Raw genomic sequence first — 15,786 nt, 5'->3', positions numbered from 1 at the left:
GATCAAGTTTAACAATGGGAAGTAAGATTATTTCCCCAGGAGAAAGAATTCCTATAATATATGTGCTGGTATCTGGAGGGAGAAAACTGAATCACAGTGCTCAAATAGCAGCATCTGATACTTCAGCTCTAAAACAGAATTAAAACACACCAGGGGTTGTACAAGACAAACTACATAGATATATGAAGAAAATGTTAAAATTTCTACTTATCTTTAATTTTTATTTTAAAAATGATAACTCCTTTAAGGTATTTAAGTCTTGAATGCATTAATTGACATGGTAAGCTTTCTCGGGTCTATTTCATGTCTGTTGCATTTATAATGGAAGTTTGAGAGGAGAGCAGGATTTCCACATGAAGGAGCTATCCTCAGGAGTTTGGTGTACTGCTGAAGTTCTTGTATATTTCCATAATTAAATGGATTTGCTACTTAATCATCCAGTTTTAACTAAACCAACCCATTCAAAATGGACAAGTGAGTTAAACAAGATGTCTACAAAATATGGATTGATGATAGTCCCCGTGATTTAAGTACAGGAGGGCAACAAGGTTATAGCAGAGTTGGTAGTTTATTGCTCAAAGCTCTCTTCATCGGCCTCATTCTGAGGCAACACATTTGTGACATAACCATGTCTAAAAAGAAGTTGTTCAAAATAATTCAAAGTTATCAGGATTTGAAATTGAAAACTGCATTGAAAAGTAGACTTACACCCATGGGTATCAATAGCCTTATCTTAAGTGTATATTTCCCCTTGAGATATTAGTTACATTGAGATAATGTTAAGCCACTTTTATTAGGAAGACATCTTACTAAATTATATTTTCGAAATACATAATACATTAGTATAAAAGTTCACAGATATGCTCTATACATCAATAAATATACATGTAATATAATGGAGGTATGTAATGTAAAAGTGTGGATATCACCTCAGAATATCTAGATTCCATTTACAAAAGCATAAAAGTTCTTATTTCCACACAAACATTTTCAGGCTGCAAATGGGTATTAAAACTTCTTATTTGAGAAAGATTCAATAATGAAGGAGGAAAAAAGTCCTGGCAGGTTCTAAAGATAAAAAACGGATGTAAGGCCCCAAAGTAATTTCTCACAAAGTCATTAAAACTATCAGGATAGGTAAATGCAAAAAAAAAAAAAAAAAAATTAGGCAACTGCAACATCTTGAAATTTAGTTCATTTGCAAATCCTCCTCCGGTTGATATAGGTCTATTTTTGTAGTCACAGTGTATGGTAGTGAGAGGAAAAGAAGGGTGGACTGAATAAATTCAAGATCTCTTAGGTGTGGAAACCTAATTACGATTTGGAATACATAGCCATGAGGTTCAGGGATGCTGTAAATCTCTAGGTTAGAGGTACAGACTAGTAGGGGATCAGAGTCCTAGCTTGAAGTATTTCCTTTGATTTGCATGCTACTAGATTCCAAATGCTTTACAGTACTATCCTCAAAATAATTGACATTAATTACATTTCACCATTACTACCACCACCATCACCACCACCACTAACAATAAAAGAGGTATGGGATACTGTAAAATTTCTAAAGCAAAAAACAAAACAAAACAAAAAAAACCACACATAACATGTATCAGGTTTTAGACTAGGTCTCTCCAGTTTCAATCCTCATGATTTTCAACAATGTCCTCAGTGCCCAAATTATTCTGCCAAGACCCAAAGGACTTCAGGAAATCCTTCAGGCACTGTTATGATGGTGGGAGGCAGTAAGTTTATTATAATTAACTTGATTTTACTCTCTAGTCATTTTTATAAGCAAAATTCTCTTTTATATTAGATCCTAATTTTTCCATTACAAACGCTGAAATTAAGGACACTGTTTCTGATAGTGTATAGTAACTTAATTTTTTTTTTTTTAAGATTTTATTTATTTATTTGACAGAGAGAGACACAGCGAGAGAGGGAACACAAGCAGGGGGAGTGGGAGAAGGAGAAGCAGGCTTCCCGCGGAGCAGAGAGCCCGATGTGGGGCTCGATCCCAGGATGCTGGGATCATGACCTGAGCCGAAGGCAGACGCTTAACAACTGAGCCACCCAGGCGCCCCAGTAACTTAATTTTTGTAAGTGCTACTTCTCCTGTAGATACTACAATCTCCTTGCAGAAATTAAATGAATGGGTACAAAGATATTTGTTAGGCACAAATTTCTTAATATTTAGAAACAAAATGAGACAATGATAAGAAAATGAATAATGCATCCATTTCTAATGAGGTTTTTCAAGAAATATAAATATCTCAGAAGAAAAAAATGCCATTTAAATTGCTTATTTTTATCATAAAATAAACCGAACCTTGCTAAAATTGCATTAATAAGTAAATATACCCTGTACTTTATACAGTACTTATCTAACATACTCTGATCACCACTCATAAAGAAATTATGACTATTTTATCTTTGATTCTATCTCTATATTGATAGAATTTTTGAGTTAAATTCAACTGGACAATAAAACTTAAAAAAAAAAAATGTGACCAGTGTTTGAATATATCTTTTAAGTTTACTCAAATTAGGAAAGCATAAAATTCCTCATTTCACACAAACATTTTCTAGGCTGCAAAGGATATTAAAACTGCTTATTTTAGAAATATTCAATAACAGTTGAAAAATACTGGCATTTTTCAAAGATAAGGATTAAATCTTTGAAGCATCCTCTTATAAAGTCGTTGAAAGTAACAAAATAGGTGACTTTATCATCCTCAAATTCAGTTCATTTGCAAATCTTCAATAAAACGTTTTTATATAAATCTTTACGTTCTCTTTAAAATTAATATCAGAGAAACTATCTGCTTTTACTAGATTATCTTTTAAAATGGGAGACATAGAAAATCAGTAAATGAGGTTATATTACTAATTAGCATATTGTCTCCACTACCTATAGTCCACTACAAAAAACTGTGGCTTCCATTTTATCACATAGATGAAACAGTTATCTTTCAGGGTTTGAAATTTCTGTGATCTTTATGCTTAATAAGCTCAGTAAAAGGCATTCAAATTACATCACTTTTGTCTTGGAAGTTAAATTGGGAAATATTGCATTCTCTGAGATGATAAACTCTGCAGAAGATAAATTATCATGAGAAATAGTTTTAATTGATTTACCATAATAAAAGTTATGTGACTTTGAAGTGCAAATGACACATTAAAATGAATCTACAGTATGTTGATAATAAAGTGGCTTCTTTGTTAATGGAATTACTGACACTGCAGATGCTTTCAGGAGTGATGTCTTCTACTGTTAATCAAGAGACTTCAATGTAAAAATGAATGTGCTGTTTATTTAAATCTCAGCCCACCTTTCTTCCTTCTTGCTTCAGAGTAGTTCGATACTCAGGTTTGAAAAATGGAGATCCTGGTCATCACAGTTAATATCATTTTGGCTGATCCACTTCTGCTTCTTCCTGAACATCTTGACTGCAATCCCAAGGTCTCCCTGTTTGGAAATCAGAAAGACTGTCAGAGGAGGCACATGATAAAGTTCATGATGGAGTTCAGGATTAGATGCTTCTATAAATATGTAGATTAGTAAATTTTTTTTTTTTTCACATATAAACCTTAACAGTATATGTTCCAAAAGTTTCGAAACAATGAAGAACTGATTAAGTTCTTTCCAGTTTATATTTTAACTCAGGCAAAGCATCCTGTGAGAGGAAACCGAAACCACCACCTCAGGCAATAATGACTGCCCTGAAGCCAGCCAGACCCTGTATGATTGACCCCAAGACAATGACCAACATGCCCTTTACTGCTCCCTGCATGGACCCACTGACCTTTGTCCTACATTGTCCTTGTATAAACCTAGAAGTATTTTCAGCACTTTGGAAATAGGCTTTGGGACATTAGTCCACTGATGCTGACCTCACTGAAATATATTCCTTTCTCATTTCGCTACCACTGTCCCTCTGCCTTTGGATTTTGTCAGTGACAAGTGGATTGTCTGGGACTCTCAGAGCCAGACGCTCTTGCACCCTTGGGCCCAGGTTACATTTCATAATCTAGGACTCTTCTTCAATTATCTTCTATAAAAAAAATCCATTTTTAGCTTAAGTATCAGAATAGTTTGAACACTATTCTGGTTTGGTTTATTTGCCAGTCATTGTGTTAAGCATACAACTCATCAATTACCAGTATATGATTCTACTTAATCAGTAACAGTACGTAGAAGTAAAGGTTAGGACTCTCAACCTCTGTTTTGTAACTGAAAAGAAAATTAAAATCTCCTGCTGTTCTCATCTTCCAAGAATTGTGATTTGGTTGGAGAGGTGTGGAATGAGATGAGACAGGAATACAGAAATACATTATGGTTGTTTCAATGAAAGGCTCACTGAGTGTTATTGGAACAACATAGAATCTGTAAGATTAAACATCAGTTTACTTGCTCCAGGAAATTCTGAAGAAGAATCCTGCAGTGATATAGAGAAGGTTACTATTAACAGGAATTATAAATGTGAGAACCATAAAATCCAATAATGATGTATTTAATACCTACCTCTGACATTCATGTGATCTTATGTCTCCAGAATTAACACAAATTTTCTTATTTACCAAATTCTTTATACTAAATTTAATAGAAAGTGTTCACTCGTCCTATATTATAAAAACTGATAGTAAATTATAAAATTCTGTTTTAAAGACTCAGTTGCAAAAAGAAGAAAAAACACAAGTTTTGTAAGTAACATTGTTACTTGACATAAAAATTGACTATACTAGTATATATACTACACTATGTGTATAGATTCTAAGAGAAGCCAGGATAAAAATAGTAATGCTTATATGATAACAGTAAAATAGCTAGAAAGGGAAAACATTATAAAACATATTATTTTAAAAGTATTAAATAAAGACTAAGTAACAGTAATTTTCTTAGAGCCATTTTCAAACCAGTAATATAATTTCTAGGAATAGAGTATTTAAAATAAACAAATTTCAAAAGCTGGGAAAAGCAAATATTTGATATTTCAATTTGGAATTGTTTCTAAGGATATTATTGTGTGGTTTTTGTGTGGTTTTTGTAATCCTGTTAATCTACTTTTTGATAATTCTATCATCTTGATAGAATTTATTCTTTGAAGACTTATTATTTAATCCCAAAAAACACTGAGCTGTGGTTAAAATTGCAGAGGCAAACATCAGAAGTTTTTGAACGTGCATTCATTTACCAATTTGCACCACTCATGCATTCTTTATCCTTTCAACCTGGAAAGCTTCTATCTGATTTTTTTAGTGGCTGTTTAAACAAAAATAGATGTTTATCTCTTTAAAATTTTGCCAGGAAGCTGTCACTTTCCCATTTACTCAAGCGATGTTGTGACAGAATGTGTCAGCTTCTCACACAAATGAAAAGAGATATAGACCTGTATTTACTTTAGCTGAAAAATAAGTAGTCATCAATTCAGAGAAAAGTGTTTTCCCATCTGAAAAGATGAAGTAAATAGGAGTGGTTGAGAGAAGTAAGTATTTCCTAATACATAAAAGGCAGATGTAAACCAAACATACAATGCTGATCCATTTTTGGTTCTCATCCTGGAAGTGGATAATCTCATGGTATGTAGAAGTTGGTGCTTCACTATGTGTCTTTTGCAGTATGTGATTTTGTTTTAAAAATGATAAATGTTTATGCAGTTAACCTTCCCACAGTCTCTCCTATGCAATCTACAATATTCAGAAATTTAAATGGAGATAAGAAAAAGTCATCTTTAAGAAACAGTTTTCAGAATCATATCAGATTCAAAACAAACATAATTGTTAGAGATTGGCCCTAAACTTTGCACTCTAATGATAACACTGATCTCACTAGACACTGAAACATATGTTTCATTATATATATTTTTATGAAAATATTTTATTTTTATGAATATCATAGAATGAAATTTTATTAAAAATGATACTGAATGCACTGAAATTAGTAATACTGACACTGAACAAAGGAAGATGGGCAAGCATAGGCTTTTGCTCAAAAATGGTTAGAGTTGTACAGTTAAATTGAAAGCAACCACTTTTTACTAGATTAGAGGGAGCAACCCAGCCTCAGAGAAGAAAATGAAGTTAGGCATTTGGGGTATAATCATCTGTCTCTGACTGGATGTTTGACCTCTGTAGATTTGTTAACTACAGGATACCTAAATTCTCTGGCTCTGTTTTCCCCTCTGTTAAAAGGAGCAAAATGAAACCTATTTAATAGGATTTCTGGAGTACCTGGGTGGCTCAGTTGGTTAAGCATCTGACTCTTGATTTCGACTCAGGTCATGATCTCAGGGTTGTGATATGGAGCCCTGCATCAGCTCCAGCTGGGCGTGGAGCCTGCTTAAGATTCTCTTTCTCCCTCTGCCCCTCCCCGCTTGTGAGCTCGCTCTCTCTCTCTCTAAAAAAAAAAAAAAAAGGATTTGTTTGAGAATTTCTATGAATCGAGAAGTCATTTCTTATATTTAATATATATATGAAAATTTCAACTCTGCAGCCATTTAGATTTTCATTTCAATTGACTATTCAGTGAGAGTTTAGAGGTACAACCTGAATATCTTAATTTTTCTCTTTATTTTAATCTAGGAAAGAAAAAAGAAAGGGAAGGAAGGGAGAAGGAAGGAAGGAAGGGAGAAGGAAGGAAAGAAGGAAGGAAAGAAGGAAAGAAGGAAGGAAGGAAGGAAGGTAGGAAGGAAGAAAGGAAGGAAGGAAAGAAAATAAGCAAGGCAGCCACCACTGTCCACAGTGTCATATATGAATTTTAGGTATCACGAAAGTCATCTCAGGGATATCTGAGATTTCCACATGAATATTTTACTTTCATGTTTCCATTTTAGTATTAAACTAAAAATTAATGTTAGCATTAAAACACTGTTCACTGGACAATCACTTAAATCTAAGCATTAGTAAATAATTTTAGCATTCCTGTCTTTATGTTCATGATCTCATTAGCACCACATCATAATATTTTTCATGTTGTTTGTTAATGAGAAAATGACAGGAATATTTAATACATAAATAGAAACTCATTATTAAATGAAAGTAGTGATATCTTGATCCATCACAATAAAGTTCTGTAATAGTTAAAATAGAAGTGGTAAAATAATTCATTTAGAGTGAACACATGGAACACAGCAGCATAGGCATGCCAAACTCCAAAGAATATGGCTATGGGAGTTACACCAGATTCATAGTTTGAATGAGGTTTCAATTTCAACCCCAAAAACTTGTTTTTCATTAATTTTATTTTTTTCTAATTTTTATTATTCTGTACTTTTGGTTGCATTTAAATTGTTTATTTTGTTTCTATTTTCTTTTTTTTTTAAGGATTTTATTTATTTATTTATTTATTTGTCAGACAGAGAGAGAGAGAGAGAGAGACCACAAGCAGGGGGAGCGGCAGACAGAGGGAGAAGCAGGCTCCTCGCTGCACAGAGAGCTTGATGTGGGGCTCGATCCCAAGACCCTGGGATTATAACCTGAGCTGAAGGCAGACAATTAACTGACTGAGCCACCCAGGCATCCTTGTTTCTCTTTTCATTACATTTTCATGCATACGGTTCTAGAATACTTCTAAAGAAAAAAAAAAACCTTGCCAACTCCCACACATTTTGTACCTCTTAGAGGCAACTAATTTCAACTATTACAGCTATTTATTTTGGTATTTACCTCCATGTCTCTAAAAATATAAGTATATTGCCTATTTTTTATTTCAAATTTTAATTTTTCTCTATTATCTTCTACTGGGTAAGGTGAGAATTTAGCTCTCTTTCATGTACTCCCACCTCACCACTTCTCATCCCTAGAGTTGTCAGATATACCAAATAAAACATAGGACAGCCAGCAAAATTTGAATTTAATGTACAAATAAGGTACAAAAATAATTTTTTTTGGTATAAAAATGTTTTAAATCCTGTTTACTTATACAAAAAATTGTTTACCTGAAATTCAAATTTAAGTGAACATCCTGTATTTTACTTGGTACCCCTATCCCTCTTCAATCTTTCAATATAATTATGTAAGCATTTGATGGGAGTATCATTCACTGGGGACACAACTGTGATCCTGTAAACTATTCACAAATGAGCCTTATATTTGCCATGATCATTGTAACCTTTCTTGCACAACCTTTTGTTTTCTCTGGAATTTTCCTCTTGAACTTTTTAATTTGTGTAGATTTTAAACCTAGTTTATACACAAACTTTTCTTAACAGCCTAAATCTTCTTTTATTTCCCTCACATACCTCAAGTATTCCATCACTTTCTGTTTCCTAGAAATGTTTCTTCTCTGCCATTTTGGATGCATAGCATAAACACATGCTTCCTTCATTATCATTCTGGGGGCTAACTTTGTCATTTTCTTGAGATAGATCCCCTTTTTCCCAGATAAACTCTCATGTGTTTTGTTTTTGTTTTTTTTTTTCCTGATTCACTCCATTTTATGGGAGAATCTGTTCTAGTAGCTTTCTGAGATAGGGTGTATGTTTTTGAGATCTCGCATGTCTGAAATGTTATTTTGCTAACCTTATATTTAACAGACCACCTTGCTATGGAACTAAAGGCTTGAAATATTTTCACTATGAATTATGAAGGTCCTCCTTCATAGTAGAGCCCAGAGAAGAATATACTCTTTAGAGACAAAGCTTGACTTGGTGAGATTTTTGTTTGCCGTTGTTATTGTTTTTAACTGAGTGCATTTATAATCTCTGCACAGCTTAGGCAGCAGGAAGCTAAAACCTAACTCTTTGAGTTCTGAGAAGACAGAGACCAAGACAGGCAAACAGCTAGAAATTTATTAGGTATTTCATAGAAACAAAAAGGGTGAGCCCAAAATCTATGTATAAATCATACCCAAATACTTGACTGACCACCAAACTACACTACTGCAGAGGAATATTCTGGAAGGTAGAGTAAAAAGGGAGTAGGCTAAAATAAGCAGCAGAGCAGAACAAAAATTGAGAATCCTTTGAAAAGGAAAACAGAACTGGAGTCACTGTTAGATCTTACCTACAATGATCATTTTCAACCAATACTTTATTATTTTTTAATTTTATTATTTATTTGAGAGAGAGAGAAAGAGATCATGAGTGGGGGAGGGGGATAGAGGGAGAAGCAGGCTCCCCACTGAGCGGGGAGCCCGATGTGAAACTTGATCCCAGGACCCTGGGACCATGACCTGAGCTGAAGGCAGACACTTAACCAACTGAGCCACCCAGGCGCCCTTCAACCAATACTTCATAGTCATCCAAAGAAATGGAAATAAGACCTATATTGAGAGTAAAGAGCAGTGTATAGAAACTGATTCAAATCCGTCAGCACAGATGTTGGACATAGCAAACCAAGACTTCAAAACAGCTTTTACAAGTATATTCAAGTAATCAAAGGAAAAGAAAAGCCATAAAGAGGAGAGAGACAGATGATCTAAAAAGAGATATAAAAACTATAAAAAATGGAAATGCGAATGCTGATCAATATAATAACTGAAATAAAATACTTACCAGATTGTTTTGACACAGATTAGAAAGGGCAGAAGAGGGCCGTCTGGGTGGCTCAGTTGGTTAAGTGACTGCCTTTGGCTCAGGTCATAATCCCAGGGTCCTGGGATTGAGCCCTACGTCATGTCCCTCTGTCGGACTCCCTGCTCAGTGGGGAGTCTGCTTCCCCCTCTCCCTCTGCACCCCCTGACTTGTGCGCACATGCTCTCTCTCTCTCTCAAATAAATAAATAATAATAATAAAAAAGAAATGGCAGAAGAAAGAATTAGTATTCTGAAGACAGATCAAAAGAAATTATTCAACCTGGAGAACAGAGGGAAAAGATTTAAGAAAACTGAAAGGCGTCTCAGAGACCCATGGGAAAATAGCAGGTGGAAAATAAGAAGTGAAATTTGACTCTCAAAGTGAGAGAAGACAGATAGGGAGGCAAAAACAAAATTGAAAAAATAATGACAGAATGTTTCTCTAGATAAATAAACCCCAAACAGAATAAAAACAAGAAAAATCACTTAGTATAGCTGAAAGGGAGTAATACGGAGAACATCTTGAAAGCAGCTAGAGATAAACACTTCAAAAACAGCAGAAAACCCTTTACTACAGGAGAAAACAATATAATTAATGGCTGATTCTCATTACAATTATAACATAACATGATATCCCACATATTAAAAAAAATAATCTGCCAATCAAAATTTGTTTATCCAGCAAATTTATTTTTTTTAATGAAATGATATAAAGACATGTTCATATAAACCAAAACTTAAAAGAATTAATCACCAGCAGACCTGCACTGCAGGAATTGCTAAAGTTCTTCAAGCTGAAGAAAATCACCCCAGATGGCAAGATGAATATGAATGAAAAGCACTGAAATGCTGAAATGCTGGAAATGGTAAGTATGTGGGAAAATACACACACTCATTTTCATCTTTTTCCCCTAAACCCATGTAACTGTTTAAAACAAAAATTGTAGCATTATATCATCACCACCTATGAATATAATGCATATGAAAATATTAGCAATAGAATAAGGGTATAAAAGGAAATAAGTCACTGCAAGCACACTTCTGATATTGTAGCAGAAGTAATTCAATAATAACTATAAGGAGATTGCAGTAAGTTAAGAAGCATATTTTAATCTCCAAAACTATCATAAAAATTAATGTAATAGATTCAGGTAGAATGCCAAAAGGAATTAAAAAAGAATATTACATTTTTTGACTCACACAAAATAAGAAAGAAGAGACAGAGAAGCAAAAACAAAAAGCAAAAACAAAAAACTGAAGGCAAAAGGGAAAACAAATACCAAAATATCAGAGTTTAAAATAAATACAACTGTATCACTGATTACATTAAATGCAAACTGACCAGACCTTCCAATCAAAAGGCTCAGATTAAAATCAAAAGGCTGAGATGAGGTAAAAGACAACAACTAGATAAAAACACTAGATAAAAAAAAAATCTGTAGTAATATACAAACCACCTTCAAATAACTGCCACATAAATTGCATAATATACACTCTTTTTAGGTGATATGGGATATTAACCAATATAGATCATATTTTAGTCCATAAATAACACAACCACCACAACAAAAAACAAATAAGGACAATCTACGCTTTCTACAGAATAAACACTTCAAATATATACACTTAAGTTGAAATTGTAAAAACAGAAAAGTACCTTGCCAAAAAAAAAAACAGCTTAACAAAAATTGGAGTAGTTAAATTGATATCAGAAAAATAAAACTTAAATACAAGGAATATTATTAGAGACAATAATACAGAACACTTCATCATGATAAATTTATATATTCCCTAAAAATATAATAATTATATATAGATATACATTATAACTGAGTTTTAAAATAAACAAAATAAAAACCAACAAAACTAAAAGGATGTATACATAATTACATTCAGGATTTTTTTTTTTAAAGATTTTATTTATTTATTTGAGAGAGACAGAGACAGAGATAGCAAGAGAGAACACAGGCAGGGAGGAGAGGGAGAAGCAGGCTCTCCACAGAGCAGAGAGCCCGATGAGGGACTCGATCCCAGGACCCCAGGGATCTGACTTGAGCCGAAGGCAGACGCTTAACGACTGAGCCACCCAGGCGCCCTACATTCAGGATTTTAACACACTTGGTTCAGTAACTCATAAAAAAAACTAGACCAAAAAGAATCTGTACTAATATACAAACTATCTTCAACAAATTGCCACATGCACTGTATGATATACACTCTTTTTAAGTGATATGGGATATTAACCAATATAGATATTATAGTCCATAAATAAGTTTTAATAAATTTAAAAGGATCAAAATCATATGGAGTATGTTCTCTGAGCAGAAGAGGATTAATTTTGAAATTAACAATTTAAAAAGACTTATAAATATTTGGAAATTAAGACACTTCCACACAACTCATGAGTCAAAAAATAAGAAGGAAAATTAGTATCTTGAACGATAATTAAAACCCAGAACATTTCTGAATTTGTGGTATAAAGCTGAAGTAATCGTTAGCGGGTCACAATTCTAAATGCTCTTTGTAGAAAAGAAAAATAGTCCCAAACCAAAACTCCATGCTTATACCTCAGAAGTCTAGAAAAAGAAGAGCACTTTAAGATCAAAACAAGTATGGGGAAAGAAAAAGTAGAGTGAATATCAATTAAATAGAAAAGGTAAGGAATAAAGAAAATCAATAAAGCCTAAAACTGCTTATTTGAAAATATCAACAAAATTAATATACTTCTAGCTATACTAAACCAAGAAATGAGACAGGCCCTGTTGTTTATAAGATACCTACTTGTGATATTTTGGTATAGCTGCCCAAAGATATTCAACACTGCAGAAGCTATTCATTTTTAAATGAGTTCTACGCATTATTAAATATGAGAAACAGTGACATAGAATGAGGCTTCCTAACCAGTTGTGGGAGCGGCCCTAATGGGTCAAACACATTTTCACTGCAGTAACAAACACTCTTGCAGCTTAGTTCCGGCTAGCTGTTTAATGAGGGCAGCTATAAACTACATTAGTTTTCTTCAGGATCTTCCTATATTCATGTCCTCCCTAAATCTTCTACTCCAAGCTGTTCAAATTACCCTTCCAAAGAGAAAATATGAGTTGTCCAACTTAAAACACTTCATGGATAATAATGACTGTTGTAAAATGAGTGTTTTTGAAAATGCCTTGAAAGAATATAGAGAGATTGAGATGAAATCAAAGTAAAACAGCTCAGTGGAGAATAAAAATTTCCTAATGTGATCTTATTCTGATATAGAAAATAAACTTGATTTGGGGAACACTGTTAGCTGGATATTTTCAATTTTTCTGCCTCCATTCAGAAAATTTTCTCAGGTGTTCTCAACCAATGGCCTCAGAAACCTCCCAAAGATTGCTGGGGTGAGAGAGTAAAGATAAAGGAAACAGAAGCAGACAGGCTCTGATACTCCACAGGTTTAAACAGGAAATCCAGTTTTATCTTATTTATGTCCTACTCTGAGATTCATTATAAGGTTATTTCCAAATACACATTCTAGGTCAAAACTTTTTGAAAAATATCGTTTACATTTATCATCAAATATTTACCTGAATTGCTAATTTTTGAATATCTAAAAATTAGGAATAAAATTTTATTATTTTCCAATTTTGTTGATGCTAATATACAAGGAATCAAATAGCTAATTAGATGTTTCAAGATGTCTTTCTAGTTTTCACATCTTTGTGGATTGACTTGATGTAAAAACAAGACTTCTGAAGACAGCTTTTGCAATTTCTTTTTCTACTTTATCATTCAACTTTATGCTCTGTTGGCTAGACCTCTTAATTTTTGTACCTCACCACATTTTATAAATCTCCACTAATTTGAGTTTAATGAATATATTTAGAACACCTTATTGGACTGAAGATTAGAAGTATCAATTTCAAACCAGAGAGCCAAAGGAGAGATATAATCGTAAGTAAATAAAATATAAAATAAATAGATGCAAACAAATAAATTGCAATCTATTTTAACATGTTATGGATATTAAATGGCTTATTATTGAGTGGTAGAATGCTAGCATCCATTATCTTACAATTTTTAAATTGTTCTACATTATTCTTAGTACATTTGTATTAAGCAGTCATGAAGCATGTGTCTGAAAATTCTGTAAAAATCAGCAAAATTAAATTGCCAAGAGCATCAGAAAGATCAAACTGTGCATCTGCTTTTAGTAAATACTGACCCTACTTCTGACGGTAATATTTTAATGTCTTAAATTTTCCTGAATACATATTTATGTATATACATTAATGAAGACATGACAATAGTTTATTCAAATTAAATAAAAAAATTATCAACAGTTATCATTCTGCAATTTTCCATCACAGAAAAAGAATGTTCAGAGAAATCTACTTAATAATCAATGTGGTTACTACATATTCAAATGAATGGAAAATGAGGCCCAACAGAGGAAGTAAAAGAAATATGTAAATGGTTAAACAAGTAGAAAAAGATTGCCTTGATTTTTGGCTTATAATCTTAGACTATGATTATAAGATCAAGCTAGTTCAAAGATCTAAATGGCTATGTCATATAAATGAGTTGTATTGTGTCATGCTCACAGGATTTAAGATGCAGTTCATTCCCTTTACCACACATAGACATGCTCTTAGTCTACCAACCTATCCATTATACTCTCCAGCCTTTTAAGAGATCCAACTGCAGTGGTATACTTAGAATAGACAGATCTCAGATAGAGAGAACCCATGCCCTGGCCTCACAACTCACAATACCCAAGGATAATTTGTAAATCTAAACTCTGGAAACCAAATGCATTTTAGGTTAGCGGTAATATATTAGAGGTATTCAGAAAATCTAAGTGCTTGTGAAAACATATTGTTGTGCGCCAACCTCACAGAGGTTCCAATTTGCTCTCTAGGTCACCCCAAAGAAATTCTCCCTATGGATTTTGCCTTTAGAGAGACAAAGTGAATTGATTCTGTTGAAATATTCATTAAATTAAAAGGCTTCATTTACTATTCTAAAAGCAATTAATCAGTTTCCCTCATTCTCCGTAGTACAGTACTAGCTACCACTCCACAAAAGGGCATTACTGCTCTAGGGAAAATACAATGTATTGCAACAAAAATTGATAAGGTCTGTTAAGAAAGTTAGTTACAGACATAACAAAGTTAAATTTTTATAGGAATATAGAAAACTTCGAAACTGCCTGATTAATAAAATTGCTTGCAGATAACAATTGAAAATTTTTTGAAAGAAAAAGAAAACATGGCTACTATGGATACCTTTGAAGGGTTTAAAATTGATTCAATATACCTTAAGTCCAACTGTAAGGAAAGACAATTTCTAAAAAAAGTAAGAGTAAATACTAATTTTAATTAAGCAAGTCCCCCCGCAAATATTTATAACAGTGATAACAGCAAGTACTCTTGATCATTAGGAAGATGCCAATTTCTCTAAAATCTCTTTATGTTCACATATTTGTGATTAATTATTCTGGTAACAATGTGCAGAGCACATCAATCCTAGGTCACCAGCTGAACATAGCCCAGGTCAATGGTTACACTATGTTGTAAACCAATGATATATTCCTTTGACAGCATTTCAGTGCAATATATAAATCACTGTATGGTTTCAACATCATATGTAATGAAAAATTAGTGCATTTTTGTTAATTTAAGCAGAAACTCTAAACACAAAACTGTAATTTAATTTTTTTGAATAAAGATGTATCTACAGAAATATGTAAATATATGTGTATATGTATGTATATGTGCATACAAGTATTTACATATTTCTGTATGTCTCTCTATATATTTATAACAATAGAAGTAGACCAAAAGAAAGCAGAGATGATACGAAGAGAGACAGTTATCTTAAAGTACATGATATCTAAATTAATTCTCTTTGATACTACGATAAAGAAAATTTTGCTGAACTTATTTTTACTGAAAATAGCCAGAATGTTACAGATCAGACTACCACCACAGAGAATGGCTGAACAAATCACTCAACAACCTGTGTGCTGTCCTGTATTGTCTATTTTGCAAATATCTAAAAGGTACTTACTCTTCCTTGAAACTGGCAAACATACCTTGTAAATCTAATCAATTTCTTTGAGGTAAGTGAATTAAATGAACAACCAATACATTGCATATATTTAGAAACTTAAAAGCCTTTGATAAGGTTACTTCCAAAAGACTTCTTACAATGTGAGTTAACACAGAATTAATTACAAGGGAAAAATGAGATGGTGAAAGAACTGATTTTAAAAAGTAAACAAAATCAGGCATTTC

Source organism: Phoca vitulina, unplaced genomic scaffold (genome assembly GCF_004348235.1).
Source record: "Phoca vitulina isolate PV1807 unplaced genomic scaffold, GSC_HSeal_1.0 scaffold5, whole genome shotgun sequence".
NCBI lineage: Eukaryota > Metazoa > Chordata > Mammalia > Carnivora > Phocidae > Phoca > Phoca vitulina.
This window is presented reverse-complemented; position numbering follows the sequence as displayed.